Raw genomic sequence first — 15,566 nt, 5'->3', positions numbered from 1 at the left:
CATTGCAGTATGATTCATCTATGTTTACAATGTTTGTTAACTAGTGGTTTCGAATGACCTAGTGAAGTTATCAATACACTTAGTTATTCAGCATTCCGTTATTGTGGTCTGTTGGAGCTCCCTGCTTTGATTGTTATTGTTGTTGTTTTATCTATTTCCCCTTTTTTGTCTTCTCAGATGTGGTCATCTGACCATCTTTTTTTTTTTTTTTCAAATTTGCCAAACTGTGACTGTTTATTAACTGACCAGATTACAAAAATACCACAGGCAACACCTTAGTTCATCCGTCTAAAAAGCCTGTTGATCTGGTCTTCCCTGTTGCCGGCGTCTATACCTTCTACAAAGTGAGTTGTCTTCTTCTTCATTCCACCTCTTGGGGAAGATAATTTGAAAGGCCACAGGACGGGCTGGAGAGATGGCTCAGTGGTTAAGAGCACTGACTGCTCTTCCAGAGGTCCTGAGTTCAAATCCCAGCAACCACATGGTGGCTCACAACCATCTGTAATGAGATTTGATGCCCTCTTCTGGTGTGTCTGAAGACAGCTACAGTGTACTCATAAATAAAATAAATAAATCTTAAAAAAAAAAAGAAAGGCCACAGGAAGTTATTTGCTTCCTTGAAGCGTTTCCCAACTGTATAGATCTCACGAATTAGATCCTCCATGCAGATGATGCCAAATTTACCAAGAGACCGAGCAATCAAGGAATTATCCGTCAAGGCAATCCACTTCTTATTGATCTTGCCATAGCCTCGCTTGTAGATGAGCTCATTTACTGACTTCAGGTTGGGGTACCCCATGCAATGTACGGTTCCACAATCCTCAGCACGTTAACGGAAGCCTTGTTGAGCTTAACAAAGGTGCCACTGAAGATCTGCAAAGGCGAAGGAGCTGCAGTACCTTGCGGACCTTCGGGCTTACTCCATTGATGCCTCGGATTCTGATGACAAACGCCAATTTTGGTTCTGCAGGCACATAGAAGTTCCCAGCTTTCCTTGCCATCCTGGCCATCTGAATCTCAGTCCGGTACATCTGCCTGTACTCCTTGTGATAGTGCTTTGCCTTCTCATAGATGAGCTTCCTCCTTGCCTTTCGGAGTGTCTTCAGGGCAAACGTCTTCCTCAGATGCTTCACCTTCAACTCTGCGAAATTCCTTCGCTTTTTCTTAAGGGTTTCAGGCACAGCCGGAACCTTTTTCTTAAGAGTTTTTGGCACAGTAGGAACCTTTTTCTTATGGGTTTCTGGCACACGGCAACCTTCTTTTTCTTCTCTGGAACAGCCTCCATGGTTCCAGCCGGAAAAGCCTGACCATCTTTTTTTAATCCTATCCTATTTACCATGTTCTTGTTTATTTGTTTGTTTTTGTTTTTTTGTTAGGAACAGGCAGTTTATTTTGAAGAATAAAACATGAGTAACAGAAATTATGGTTAGTAACAGTTATTGTGTTTTGGGAAACAAAACATGAATAATGACAGCTGGCCAGATATTGTTAAGTACACAGGTCCCCTATGACCTTACTTACCATGTTCTTAACAGTATCCTTTGGAGTAACTTCTCTAGTGATTGTTCTGGGAATTTAAAAATACATACCGCCATCTTCACAGTCGATTTTGAATCAGAAACTTTTTGTTCCCAAGCCAAATGAGGGAAAGAAGAATGCTGCCCATAACCTGGACAACTCTCAGCATAGGACCCTTGGGCCTACTCAACTCTAAAGAGAAAAAGGACCTGTCGTGATAAAGCCAGTTAAAGTTCTGTTTCCCTGCCAGAAAACTGGCTTCTCAGAAATCACGTGACTGACAGTCTGCTAATCTGGCTGAAATGCTCAGAAGGCCGCTGCTCCTACTGTTGCACATCCTCCCTTGTTCCTTTTACTCCCCTCTCCCGGACTCAAGTTTTACAATGTAGACCCTCTACTTCAATAAACAAGCTGTCCTCCCACCCAGACTCCCGGGATGTTTGTGCCCACCGTACTCGCCAGGGCAGGAAACCCTGTTCCCCAGCTCCTTCACAACGTGAGAACAACCAGTGCACAACGGCCCATAGGGGACAAGGGACCTACCAGAAATCCTTTGGTTTGGGGGATTTTTTTTTTGGTGGCAGTGGCAATTTTGGACCAGGATCAGGAAGCAACTTTAGGCCAGAATCTGATGGCTACACAAATGGACGTGGGTTTGTAGATGGCTATAGTGAGTATGCAGAACCTGGAGATGGCCATTTTGGAGGTAGCCCTGATTATGGAGGAGGCAGAGGAGGATATGGTGGTGGAGGACTTTTATATGGTAACCAGGGTGGGGGCTACGAGGGTGGTTATGACAACTGTGGAGGAGGAAATTACAATGATTTTGGAAATTATAACCAGCAACCTTCTAACTATGGTCCGATGAAGCGTGGAAACTTTGGCAGTAGCAGGAACATGGGAGGACCATATGGTGGAGGGAACTGTGGTCCTGGAGGAAGTGGAGGAAGTGGGGTCTATGATGGAAGGAGCCGATATTGAGCTTCCTCCTATTTACCATGGTTTCAGTGTATAAATAGGAGAGGATGAGAGCCCAGAGGTAACAGAACAGCTTCAGGTTATCGAAATAACAATGTTAAGGAAACTCTTATCTCAGTCACGCATAAATATGCAGTGCTGTGGCAGATGACACCCAAGCAGATGCAGACAGCCATTTGTGAATGGACTGGATTACTTAATAACATTACCTTATAGTGGAGAAAGGATTGGTTTTTATTTTTTTTTAAATGCCTTTGAGATAGTTTCTTATCCTTTCACTTATTTCTTTCTAGAGGCTTTTGTAAGCGTGTGGACACATTCCTTCTATGATATTGCTAAATGTGTAAGTTTCACCTGACATCTGAAGCCTTTAAAAGATTTTTTTTCAAAAGTTTTGAAAAGCTATTAGCCAGGATCATGGTGTAATAAAACATAATGCTTTTCCTTTAAAAAAAATTTAAGTGTGTGTGTAGTGTTGAGACACTGTTGTACATTTATGATTTAATAAAGTAATTTTAAAGGGGAAAAAAACCGAAATCCTGAAGCTCTAGAGCTCCGTTTCTCCTCCCCGTTCTGTCCAAGTTATGCTACATAGTACATCTATATGTTCCCCGAAGCGCATCAACATCATACACTCAAAAATACCAACATTAGAACAGGTTCTTTTGTCAGCCCAAATAGGTGCCAGTTCCATGGCCTTCTCCACTCCCCTGTAGTCATTCTGTTCGTATCGGTGGAGAGGGTGAACTGAGATTTTATGAATGTTTTATTGTCATTGCTGAAAGCTATCTGAGGTATAGAATTGGCAGCTTTGTGTGTGTGTGTGTGTGTGTGCAAGTTTGTATGTTCAAGTGTGTGCAGTGCATGTGGTTGTGTGTCCCTGCAAAGACCAAAGGTCAACCTTCAATGTTGTTCCCCAGAAATCAACCAGCCTTCTTGGAACAGTCTTTTACTGGTACCTGGACCTTGACAGTTAAGCTAGACTAGATGAGCAAGCAAGGACTGAGGGTCCTCCTGGGTTTCCTTCCCCATTGCTAGGATTATACACACATTCCACCCCAGCTGGTTTTTACAGGTATTCTGGGAATCAAATTCAGGTCCTCATATTTGTGTGACGAGAACTTTCTCAACCCCAACTATTGTTTGCACTAGCAAAAGTGGCACTTTTTCTGCTTTCCTGTGTGTTGTCCACAGGAGAATCCCAGTCATCAAATGTACTGTCCTTCAGACACAATTTCTCTCTCTAGCTGTGTAAGCACTTTGTCTCCAGTGTTCCAAAACTTTGCGTGTGCTGTGGATGAGATGCATCTCTTTGACTCTGTCCTATTCAGACTCGGCTCTAATACATATATGGTCCCGCTCAGAATGTGTAAAGCTCCAGCCACCATGTCTCCAAACTCATTTTCTAGTACTTCACTCTTCCTTCTCAAAAAATCTTGTGACAAAAAGAGTCACCCATTTTCTATGGTTCCACAGATCCCTAAGTTCTGTTTGGGTTTTGGTTTTAGTATTCTCTGCTTGTTAGCCAGCTGAGTAATGTTTTTTATTTCAGTTGACCCCATTCCCTCCTGTCCTCGCCTTTCTGTGGCCCAAGTCTTTCAGTGTGCTTTTAACTTTTGGTTGTTTTTCAGTTCTGAAGTTTCCACTTGCTCTTCTTCACAGTTCTATTTATGTCCTAGCTTTGAAAAGTTGCTCACGATTGCTCCTTTGAACATTTTTATGACACCCACACCTAATTCTAACATCTGTATCATCTTAACACTGGCATCACTGACGGTCTTGTCCTACAAGTTGACAATATCATGTTCAAAACATGATGAGAAATTTTGGTCTGTATTGCAGAAATTTTTCCATATTAATTCATAGGAATCTGGGTTTCGGATAAATATTATGAGAGAATGTCAGCATTTGGGGGTTGTTTTGTTGTTTTTTATATGTGCATAGGTATTTTGCTTGCATTATGTCTGTGCATGTTTCTGTGCATGTCTCATGTCCTTGAAGGCCAGAAAAGGGTATCAGATCTCTTGGAACTGGAGTTACAGACCTTTGTGATCTATTAAATGGGTGTTGGGAATTGAACCCAGGTCCTCTGCAAGAACAGCAAGTGCTCTTAGCTACTGACCATCTCTCCAGCCCCTAGAATGTTTTTTTTTTTTATGCTGGTGTTCATTTGGTGAGATTTAATTCACATGTTTAAGCTTACTTTTCTATGGGTTATAGCCATTGTTGCTTCATCTTTCAAGCACTTTAAAATCTATTCAGGTTTATCTTATATATATGTCATCCAGCAGTCAGTTTATTTTCTGGGAAAATTATTGTATTGTATTGTCTATTAGTTTGCTCATTTTTTGTTTATTTTTAATTATTTTGACTGCAGTTTGCTCTGTAGCCTGGGCTAGCCTAGAACGCATGATTTTTCTGCCTCAGCCTTCCAAGCACTGGGATCACTGGTATGTGCCACCACACCAAGTTTATCTCCGCCATCATAGTCTTGGAAAGGTAATGTGAGACAGGTCACTGATGCATGGCTTCAAGCTCAGGCCAGGCATTCATAAACATGCATAAGGTAATGGATCTGACCCTCAAGTTCTGCCTCCTGGCCTGTTTTTCCAGTATTCTGGTTCCCTGGGTTACCCTGGAGCGGCAAGTCTAAGAAGCCAATAAAGATTCTGAACCAGACCTTTATATAGAGTTTGGTTCTAGAGGACAAACTAAGATTCTGTGTCTGAGTGTGGTGTTCTCTTGTGACAGGAACTACTTATGAGAGGAAATGGACAGGTGATTAATCCATTTAGGTTAATGTGTTGTGAGGAAACTTGTTCTAGGATCTTCTGGGATTCTTTCCTGGCTATAGAGAACCACAGGCGTGGTGATTTCTTTGAAATAACTCGAAACAAAGACTTCTGTAGCTCTAATTGCTACCGATACATCTATTTTGAACATAAGAACATCCAGCTTCAGACCAAGTTGTATTCTGTGGTTTGCAGAAACCTGAGATGAAAAACTCAAGTCCTGACCAGCAGAGTCCCCATCTGTACACTCTGCCTCTACCAGCCAATCCTGTCTTTGCTATCCAACACAACTTAAGGGTTTCTTTCTTGTTTGCTGGATACTTCTAGCCACTCTAGTTGATATAGCTGTGCATTTAGCTCACCTTCCTTCCCTCCACTGTTTCTAAGCTCTCATAAACACTGAAAAGGACTTGAAGGATCTATCGAGATTGCTCAGAGAATAAAGAAGCACTTGCCACCAAGCCTGACAACCTGAGTTTGACCTCTGGGACCTTCACAGAAGGAGAGAACTGATTCTCACAAGTTGACCTCTGACCTCCATGTATGTATAATTTTTGGAAAGGTTTAGAACTTTTTATTTGTATTTCATATGTATGTTTTGCCTTCGCAGGGGTGTGTGTGTATATGTGTATGTCAGATCTCTTTGCACTAGAATTATGATATTTATAAGTGACCACATGAGTGCTGGAAACTGAGCTCAGGCCCTTTGCAAAAGCAACAACTGCTCTTAGCCACCGAGCTATCTCTATAGTCCCCCATAGATTTTGTTTTTAATGAGCTTGGGTGTCTCACAATCTATATGATTGGTCAAAAACTGAATTGTAAATGCAGGTAGCTAATGGAAAAATTGTATCCTTCTTTCCAGTTTTTCCCTTCTTCCCTCCTTTCTTTTTCTCCTCCTTTCATGTTAAATAATGACACTTTAGAAAGAAAGAAAGAAAGAAAGAAAGAAAGAAAGAAAGAAAGAAAGAAAGAGAGAGAAAGAGAGAAAGAAAGAAAACAACAAAATAAAGAAGAAATGAAATTTGAAAAAACGTTAAGACTACAAACAAAACCTAAGACCGAATCAATGTGACGGGCGGTGGTGGCGCACGCCTTTAATCCCAGCACTTGGGAGGCAGAGGCAGGCGGATTTCTGAGTTCAAGGCCAGGCTGGCCTACAGAGTGAGTTCCAGGACAGTCAGGGCTACACAGAGAAACCCTGTCTCGAAAAACCAAAAAAAAAAAAGACTGCATCAATGTTTGCAACTAGGCTAAGAAAACTTACCTTAAATTCTATTTTTAAGCTCAAAGTACAAAGTAAGTCATGGATTTGATATATAATTGGGACTTCTGAAAAACATACCATATAATAGGCAGGTGAAGTCACACAGCTAGTGGTTGCTAGGATATTTATATGCAATTGGGGGGATGAAGAAAGACTTCCTCCACTACCAGAAAAGGAAAATGCCTGCAAAACACAGCATATTTCCAAATGTGATTCAGGGTACAGCTTAAGGAACAAAGAGTCCACTGTAACTCAAGAAATCACTGCGTGGGAGGCACAGCAGCTCTTGTGCTCACAGATAAGCACCAGGAGACGGGAATGTTGAACACACAAGGTTGCTCTTCCATAACCTGTTATTCACCCAGAAGGCTGGAAGCAGGCATGGTTAATAGCCCGATGATCTTTGCATTATCTGTGTGGTGGAGCCCACACCAGATCCTCTCCAAGACCCTTATCGTGAGCCTGTCAATCTATAAAACTTAGCTTTATGAAACGTGTCACATGTACTTCACAAAGAGCATCAATATAGTTTCATCTTAAGCTTTATTGTACACACAGGGTTGAGTTAATTATCACCAGGAAAGTTTTCACCTAATTGTACTGTGCTTAAATATGCCTAAAATAAACTACTCGGGGGTCAGACTCCTGAAGTTTGAACCAACACAGGCTACTCAGTTGTATTGAATTGAACTTCCTTCTTGCCTCCTGTGGGTCATTGCTCTGCTGGCCATGGTGGTCACAGTGATCCCAGAGAGTTGCTACCCTCCATACCGTTTCTTAATGAAAATTCTGAAGGTGACAAAAGTCTGATTTTATAAGGCCAAGGGGAAAGAATTTTCAATAAGTAATAAATTCTGTCCTTTCATAGAATAAAAAGATCACAGGCCTCAGGACAGATCACAGAACATACCATTCTGTATGCAGTGTCTCTTGTGTCTGCACAGAAGATCAATATTCTCTTCTTTCCCAGCATCTGGGTATCTCAGAACTGCTTCTTTGAGCATCCAAAGCATATATGTAAGGATTCTCTCATAGTTCATCACAGGAGACAAAATTCAGGGTTAGATGTGTGATGTAAGCCTTAATCCAGGGTGTGCCTGCCAGCAAGATGGGTGATGTTGTGAAAACCACTTCTCTCTCCGGGCCCTCACTGTCTCATACATACTTCTGATGATCTTAGATTAATGGAGGAATGCGAATAGTGAGCTATCCAAGTGTGGTGGTGCATGTTGTGATCTTAGCACTTGCAAGGCTGAGCAGAAGAACTATGAGTTCAGTTCTAGACCACCCTAGACTATACACTGTCAAAGGAGGGAAGAGAAAGGGAGAAGGTGGGGAAAAGAGAAAGGAGAGTGAGGGAGGGAGTTGTCTAAACACTAGTTTCTGGGATAACTTGTATCGGTGATAATTCACATTTTGGTTTTTAGCTCCCCACTCATCCAACAAGGCACAACTCAAAATACCTACTCAGTTTTATAGCCAACAGTGTCTGTCCTTCATAAGACAGTTGGAGAATGTGGAGGTTTTCCTCTCAGATACCCAAAACAGAAAGAATAAACTACTACCTCCTAACTCTGCTATCAGTCTTCTCTTTGACTTCTGATGACTTGACAGTGACCTCGTAGCACCAACACAAAGGAAGCATGAAGCATTTCATAAATTACCTCAGAGGCAGTGAATAGTAAGCATGGGGTAAGGTGGTGGTGACTGGATGAGTGTAGAGTCCTTCCAAGGCATGGAGTCAGGTTTGTCATCAAATATGTAAACACCTCTGCTCCTATTCTTCAAGGCTTACCCCAAACATCTAGCATCAAGGCCAGCTCCGTGACTCATAAGACCCAAGATAGATATGCTGCCTCAGAAACACAACCCTACAAGGACTCACTGGTAGGAATCCATGAAAGGCTTTTTAAGAGATCTACCTGGACACTTCAAGGATCTTACGAGCAAAAACAAAGGGAGAAGGGAAACTTTAGAATACAACCAACAAGAACAACAGCTTGACTTTATTGGCATCTCTTACACTGTTTAGGGAATTTGGTCCTTGAGTCTGGATATTAATGTTCCTTACAGTAGAAATGACACTGTGCATGCTAAATACAAAGTTGAAAATGTCTTTGTGTAGAAGAAATACATTACTTGGTATCACATAAGGTGAAGTGTCATGAGGATGATAAGAATTAGGAACAAGTAGACAGTCAGGGCTACAGGCCAAAGGGAAACAAACCATTTATATGCCTGGTGGAACCAGCAGTTAGCTTCCAGAACGCTAGAGATTTTCCAAGGAAGTTGATCCTGCTAAAGTATTAAAATCCAAAATTTTATGACTCATCAAGATGTAGACTAACCATCAGCCCTTGTTGGTTGGTTGGTTGGTTGGTTGGTTGGTTGGTTGGATAGATGGTTTTTTTTTCCTGATCTTGCCAGCCTTAAGGACTTTTTGGCAGGCCCTGCCCTTCACTTGACTCATCAGCCAATCAGAATACACTACATACAAGCAAATTAACCAGCCAGATGAATTCCTAATGGATGCCTAATTTACATTTGAGTGGGATCAAATTTGTCCATTCCCAAGATATCAAAATCCCTGCTTCAAAACTTACGAGGCAATCCGCTTTCCAAACTTTTTACTGCTGCTAAAAGAGAACATTTTTCTTGCCAATAATGCCTTGGTTTTGTACCTTTCTTCTGTTTTCCTTGCTCAGCATTCTTTACAATCATGAAGCAAGAAATTCAACTCCAACTCAGAAAATTGACAACAGTGCCATCACACTACTTCCAATTGACTTAGGAAAGAGTAGGGTATGTGTCTATATGTGTTATGGGGGGCGCGGTGAGTGAATGAAGCAATGCTAAGAGCAGATATATTTAGGAAGTCAGTATATGGGTATAAATTATTCTCCTAGTTTGCTATTTTGTTTTGCTTTTCAATTTTTTTAGAGTTTTTGTTTGTTTGTTTGTTTGTTTTATGTAACAAAGGTATATAACCCAGAAGGCTTACTCAAAAAGCTGTGCACTCCCGGGCAGAGGCCCTGTGGATGTTTCCCTTGTTCAGAGTTAATCCTCCTACCAAAACCTATTATTGACACTTATAAAGACAAATCACATAGCTTAATTGCTAAGAAAAGGCACAAGACGATATTATTTTGTTTCATATCTATGGAAGAAAAACTGAAGCACACTTATTAGATAACTCACCAGAAACCTGTACTGGAGCCTCATTGATCTTCTACTGAGGTCTCCTCCAGTTACTCTGTTACCACCCCCCCCAGCTCCCAGTGGCTCTAGCCTGCCACCCTCTTCAGAGGGCTAACCTAGGGCTGCAGTAGACACGTCACTCAGACTCCAAACTCAAGAGTCAGCTAAAGTATATAGGAGTTATGGACTCAGTAACCCATAGCAACTGCTGCCCATGGACCTCAGGAGACTGAGCATCCCTTCCATTTCAGTTAAGTCTCAGAAAAGACATTTTCCCCTCACTGCCATCACTGTGACTCAAACCCTCAAGTGTTTTATTCCCCCAAATCAAACCTCTTCCCTCCTCAACATCCTGATTACCCACACATACCAGAATATTTCACCCAACATCCTCTTGGTTTCCACGCATGAGTCAGGCTTCTAAGCAAACATTCATAGTGGTGGGTCTCTGCTTGCTTTTACTGGCTCCTGAAACGACCCCATGTCTAAACCCAGAGCAGGCAAATCCCCGTTCCAGCTCCTGTTCTTTGCTCACTTATCTCTGTGCCACGTGTAACATGTTAGATACACACCATGTGTGAATTCACAATGCTACTTTTTTACACATAAGCAGGCTGAATGAAGCTCTTCAAGGTCATATTTAATGACAGGAAGCTCACACCTTGTCAATATAGCTGGGTCTGTCCTGGAATCACCTGAGTTATCCCATGGCTCTTCCTTGAGAGAAATGTGTGGGATTATGGTGTCGGAGCTTCATGAACTCTCTTCTCAACAGATGGGGATTCTTGCACAACCTTCTTAAATCACGGCTTAATCCCTGAACTGACATTGTCTGAATAACTGCATATTCTGGGTTAAGTGGCATTAGTTTTTAGAAAGTGATCATCAAAATCTATAATAACTAGTACATGACAGAGGGCACCAGCTAAGCTGAGACAGAGGGTGTAGAGGAGGGTAGGCTGAAGCACAGCCCAGAGTGCATCCTCTTGTTACGCCAGGCACGTGATGTGCTGTGGGTTCTGAGGCTGTTCAGGGAATCCCTTGGCAGGAGGGGGAGCTCTCAAATGGCGCTGTGGCACCTGTCATCTGCCGTTACGTCCAGAAGTAGTTCATACTTGGTGATTACTGCAGCCTCTTGTTAGAGCACCAGAGCCTCTGTTCTGCTTATGATTTGATGACAGGTGTGACCATTTTTAAAAGCACTTACTTTGAAACAATATTAGAGAGTAAAAAAAGAATAGTTGGGAGAATACAAATAGAGTATACAAGTTAGATGAAATACCCCATTCCATCCCTCCTTTCTCTTTCCTCCCTTCCCCCTTTCTCTCCTCTTCCCTTTTTCTGAAAAGCAGGTGAAGCCCATGTTTATAGTAACAAGGATCTGTGGTCAGCTTCTGACTTCTCTACTTTAGAATTCCAGCCCATACGCTGTGTTTAGGACATTTCATGAAAGGGCTCTCAGTGTTTTCCACTGGTGAGATTCCTGCTCAGGCCATCAGGAGCTGAGCTCGGGAAAATTTGAGGCATTACTCCGCAAGCAGAGAGGAAACTGGCCAAAGCAGGGAGGAGAGCATCAAAGACAAACAATAATATTATTTAGCAGAACTCGGTTCCCTGGAGCCTCTCTTCCAGGATATCCAGAAATGTCTCTGAGTCCCAGAGCAATGGCACTGTCTGAGGTCAGCAGAGCCTACTCGACCAACATCACCAGTGATCCCTTACTCAGCTGCTGCCAAGAACAAGAACCCAAGGTGAAACCAACAGGAAAAGGAGTGTTCCCTTGGAAGACAGTGTTATGCTTGTTTCCCATTTAGAAGTTAACGAAGGGCTTTATTGTGTTACCCAAGAGTAAATCATGGGCAACAACAGGGGATGATCTGTGTAGACTCTAGATGGGCAGGCATACTGCTTCAAATTCCAGACACTTTCAGAAATCCAGTCCTCACAGAAGACAATCCCAGACAAGCATAGAACTCAGAAACTCTGAGTGAAAAACATTAACTTCTGTGACTTTCTTAGCATTATTGGTGTTTTTTAAAAGGCTAAATTGGGCTCCTGCAGCCTTAACAACCTAGTTAGGCCATCTGTCCCAAATATGCCAATTAAAGTGACAAGTAGCAATGGCAAGACATGTATTCACTATGGCCACATTAGGAAAAAGAACACATAAAAAGGTTCAATGTTTCCCAAGCCCGACTCCAGGATACTGATGAGAGGTTTGGATTTAGAGAGGAAAAGCTAGACATAACTAATCAGTCCTGGTCTAGACGGGGTCCTGCTCATCATTAGCCGGCCATTGTCTTGGCTCCAGTCTATCTGGCGAGTTGTCAAAACTGTGTAGTTATCTACCTCTCAGGGAGACAGACCTGTCAGCCCTATCCCTTTCCTTCCCAAGGCATGAGATTTCTGAAGAAGTTCCAGTTCCTAAGGGATGGTTATTTCAACAGTCTGACAGGTAAAGAGATCCAGTTGTCTGTAGAATATCTTCACTTCCACCAGAATGGTTACGTTGGTTCATTTGGGCTGCTATCACAAAACACCTCAGACTGAGTATTTCATAAACAGTGGGAATTGATTGTCCACTGCCCAGGAGGCTGTGATTCAGTGCCAGCACTTCTCATTGACACCACCTCCTTATGACGTTTTAAGTGTTTCACTTGAAAGGTACCATCAAGGATGTGAACAGAAAACTCTGTTCAGTGTCACACTCCCACAGTCCCCAGACTCAGCCATTTGAGGAAAACAGATCAAGAGTTATATAAAGCTAGCCTGGATGGTATAACAAAAGACCCTGTCTCCAAACAAACCAAAAAAAGCAAAAACATAATCCACAGAAGAGAAAATATTTGCAAATCACATGTCTTACAGGGGTACCGGGGTATTCACATTCATAACACGCAACTCAAACTACTTAGAAATAAAAAACAGTTTTAAAATAGGGGAAGAATCTGAATCTTCTCCTGTAATGACCTGTTCTGCCCCACGTTTGGGGGCCACTTTGCCCTGGCCAAGCTGCTGCTCCGGTCCACGGGTCAGGGTCTTGCAAGAGAGAGAGTGAGGATGGAAGGGCAAGAAACGGGAAGAATGGAGACAAGACAGAGAGTCTGTTCAAGTCTCCTTTATTGAAAGGAAATCCTAGGTATATAGAAGCAGAAGCCGGGGAATGCAGCTGAAGATACTTTACCACATGTGCCTTGCAGCTGGGGGCACTAAACAACAAAACAAGATATGTGAGAAAAACAAGATAATTATCAGAGTGTGCTCAGCTGTTGTGGACTGTTGAAAACCAGCCTCTTGTCAGGGTATATGGCTCGAGATGGCTGCAAAGGTGACAGCCACTTTCTGCTAGGAGTCGGCTCCCAACAGGTCCCCCTTTTTAAATTTTTTTCAAAAGGGAAGGCTGGGAAAACTTATGGAAACTGTGCCTGCCTTAGGTTGGAACAAAGGACCCCAGCCTCCCTTTCCCATCTTTGGATACTCAACAGCCATTGGTTGAGTTCCTGTCTTAGGATGGTGAGGCCTCTCAGATAGGGACAAGGGTCTTGAGGTATTCTCTTACCCGTCATTGACTATCCGGGTTAGCTCGTAAGTTAGGAATTAATCCTCGTCAGTCTCTATGACAGAGGTTTTAGAGTCCCCTACTTCCAGCCTGTAGTAATGGACCTGTATGGGTTTCACTTGAATAGCGTCTATCTGTTGTCGTACAAAACCCATCAGTCTCTTCAACAGCATGAACCCGAGAAGACAAGAGACTTAACAATTCCTGAATGGTTGGTATAAACCATTCTGCCTCAGAGCAACACTCTTTTTTAAGGGCAACACACAACCCCCTCTGTTCAAATGAATTATAGCAGATTCCATTCTTTCTAAATCTAAATCTATAGAAGTACAGAGCCGATCATAACTTTGATCTTAACAAAACAAGTAAGGAAATCTCTGTCCCTATGCCAGTCAATCTTAAACCCAAAAAACAACTATAGTAACTGTGGTAATAGGTTCTCTCTTGGGTCTAAAACAATGTACCCCACTAAATCATAAATCAGGGAATCAAGAGTTCAATAGAGTCACCCTGGAGGTGTGGGTGGTAATGTCTCCTTCTGCACTGAGAACTTTCCAAGTAAGGTATGCTGGTTTATCCGCTCCAGTTTGAAGACAATTGTGAAGCATCTTCATGTTTCCTGTAAAGAAAAAATACGCTTCTCAGGGAGTTTCTCCTCCCTGGATTTGTTATTGTTGTCTATCTGTTTAATAGGTCTCTCTGGCAGCCAGTGTGCAGCATCTGCTGTTTGGGAATATATGCAGACAGAACCTCTTCCCAGATAAGCACTGGATCTGGCCCATTCCAGGTTCCAGTTAATGGGTCTTTCCAGAGAACTGTGGCAAAATTCTTTTTGGTATCAGGATACCAGAATCTATCTGCAGCAGATTTTTCTTCAGAATCCAAAGTTAAGAAATTTAAAATTTCTGGGGGATCCCTTGGTAGAGTACCATTCCCCATTTTTAAATTTTTCAAATTGATTTTTCACTAGCAACTGAGGAGCTTGTAATTTTTCAGTGGTTAGGGACCAACTGATCCACCCAGACAGGCGAGTCCTCCTTCTAGGTGATGGGATCTGCACAAGCCCTAGGGGTGCAGTTAAATCAATAGCCCACATCAAAAATACCCCAAGCCTCTTCTTCCAGAGTTACCATGGACCTCAATAGGATCAGTAATCCCATCTTCACTTTCTCCTAATCCTTTCCCTGGGGAAAATCCAGAGTTTATCATTTGAGCCCTGATTACTTCATTATGGCTGCACATAATCAATTCCAACTTAGATAACAGATCTCTACCCCAGAGATTAATGGGAAGGCCCGGGATGACATAGGGTTGTACATTCCCTGTATTCCCTTCTTTATCTTTCCATGTCAGCACCTTAGAGCTTTGCTGTGGATTTTGACTTTGGCCAATACCCCTTAAATTGGTTAAGATTGGGGTCAGAGGCTAGATGGTGGGCTGATCACTTTGTTTGATAATCGTCACATCAGCTCCTGTATCAACTAAGCCTTGGAATGCCTTCCCATCGAGCAATATTGTCATCATAGGTTTTTGTTTAACTATAGGTTGTACCTAGGATGCATCAGAGGAACCAAAGCCTTGATCCCCTCTCTTAGAACTCTTATATTTGTGATTAGTAGGAATCAATGGAAGTAACAATAGTTGAGCTATCCTCCTTCCTGTAGGAATGGTGACTATATTCTGTATTGCCTTGGCCATTACCTTAATCACGCCTTGATAATCACTGCCTATAACCCCAGGAAAAATTTGTAGTCCCTGCATAGTTGCACTGCTTCTTCCCACTATCAGGCCAAACTCATTTGCATAGAGTGGTCTGAACACTCCAGTGGGTAGGGCCTGAGGTCCCATTTCTGGGGTTAATACTGTGTGGGTGGCAGAACTGAGGTCTAGTCCTGCACTTCCTGGTGTTGCTCTACTAAGTTCAGAAAGGGGTTGTTGTTTGCTGGTATGAAACTGACTGCCCCATAAGCCTGATTTGGCTTGTGTTGGCTCGGGGCCTAGGAATGTCCCCTGTTCCCATTTCCCTGATTATGGAAAAAGGCGTTTCCTTGTGCACCTGTCTTGGACCTACATTCACTAGCCCAATGCCTTCTATGTTTGCAACGTGGGCATAGCCCAGGCTATTTTCTAGGCCATCTCTGGGTTAACTCATTTTCTGCCTTGTAATCTTTTGCAAAGTGTCCAGGCTTGCCACACTTAAAACAGGCCTTTTTGTCTCTACCTGCCAAAAAAATCTCTTACTGATTGTCCTTGC

At 42.5% G+C, this 15,566-nt stretch overlaps 1 pseudogene; it reads right to left on the bottom strand.

Annotated features, from left to right (window-relative positions):
- Positions 1-275: 275 nt before the first annotated feature.
- LOC114611508 lies at positions 276-1,285 on the bottom strand (annotated as a pseudogene).
- Between the last annotated feature and the right edge of the window lie 14,281 nt (positions 1,286-15,566).

Source organism: Grammomys surdaster, unplaced genomic scaffold (genome assembly GCF_004785775.1).
Source record: "Grammomys surdaster isolate TR1022 unplaced genomic scaffold, NIH_TR_1.0 126113, whole genome shotgun sequence".
NCBI lineage: Eukaryota > Metazoa > Chordata > Mammalia > Rodentia > Muridae > Grammomys > Grammomys surdaster.
This window is presented reverse-complemented; position numbering and strand designations above follow the sequence as displayed.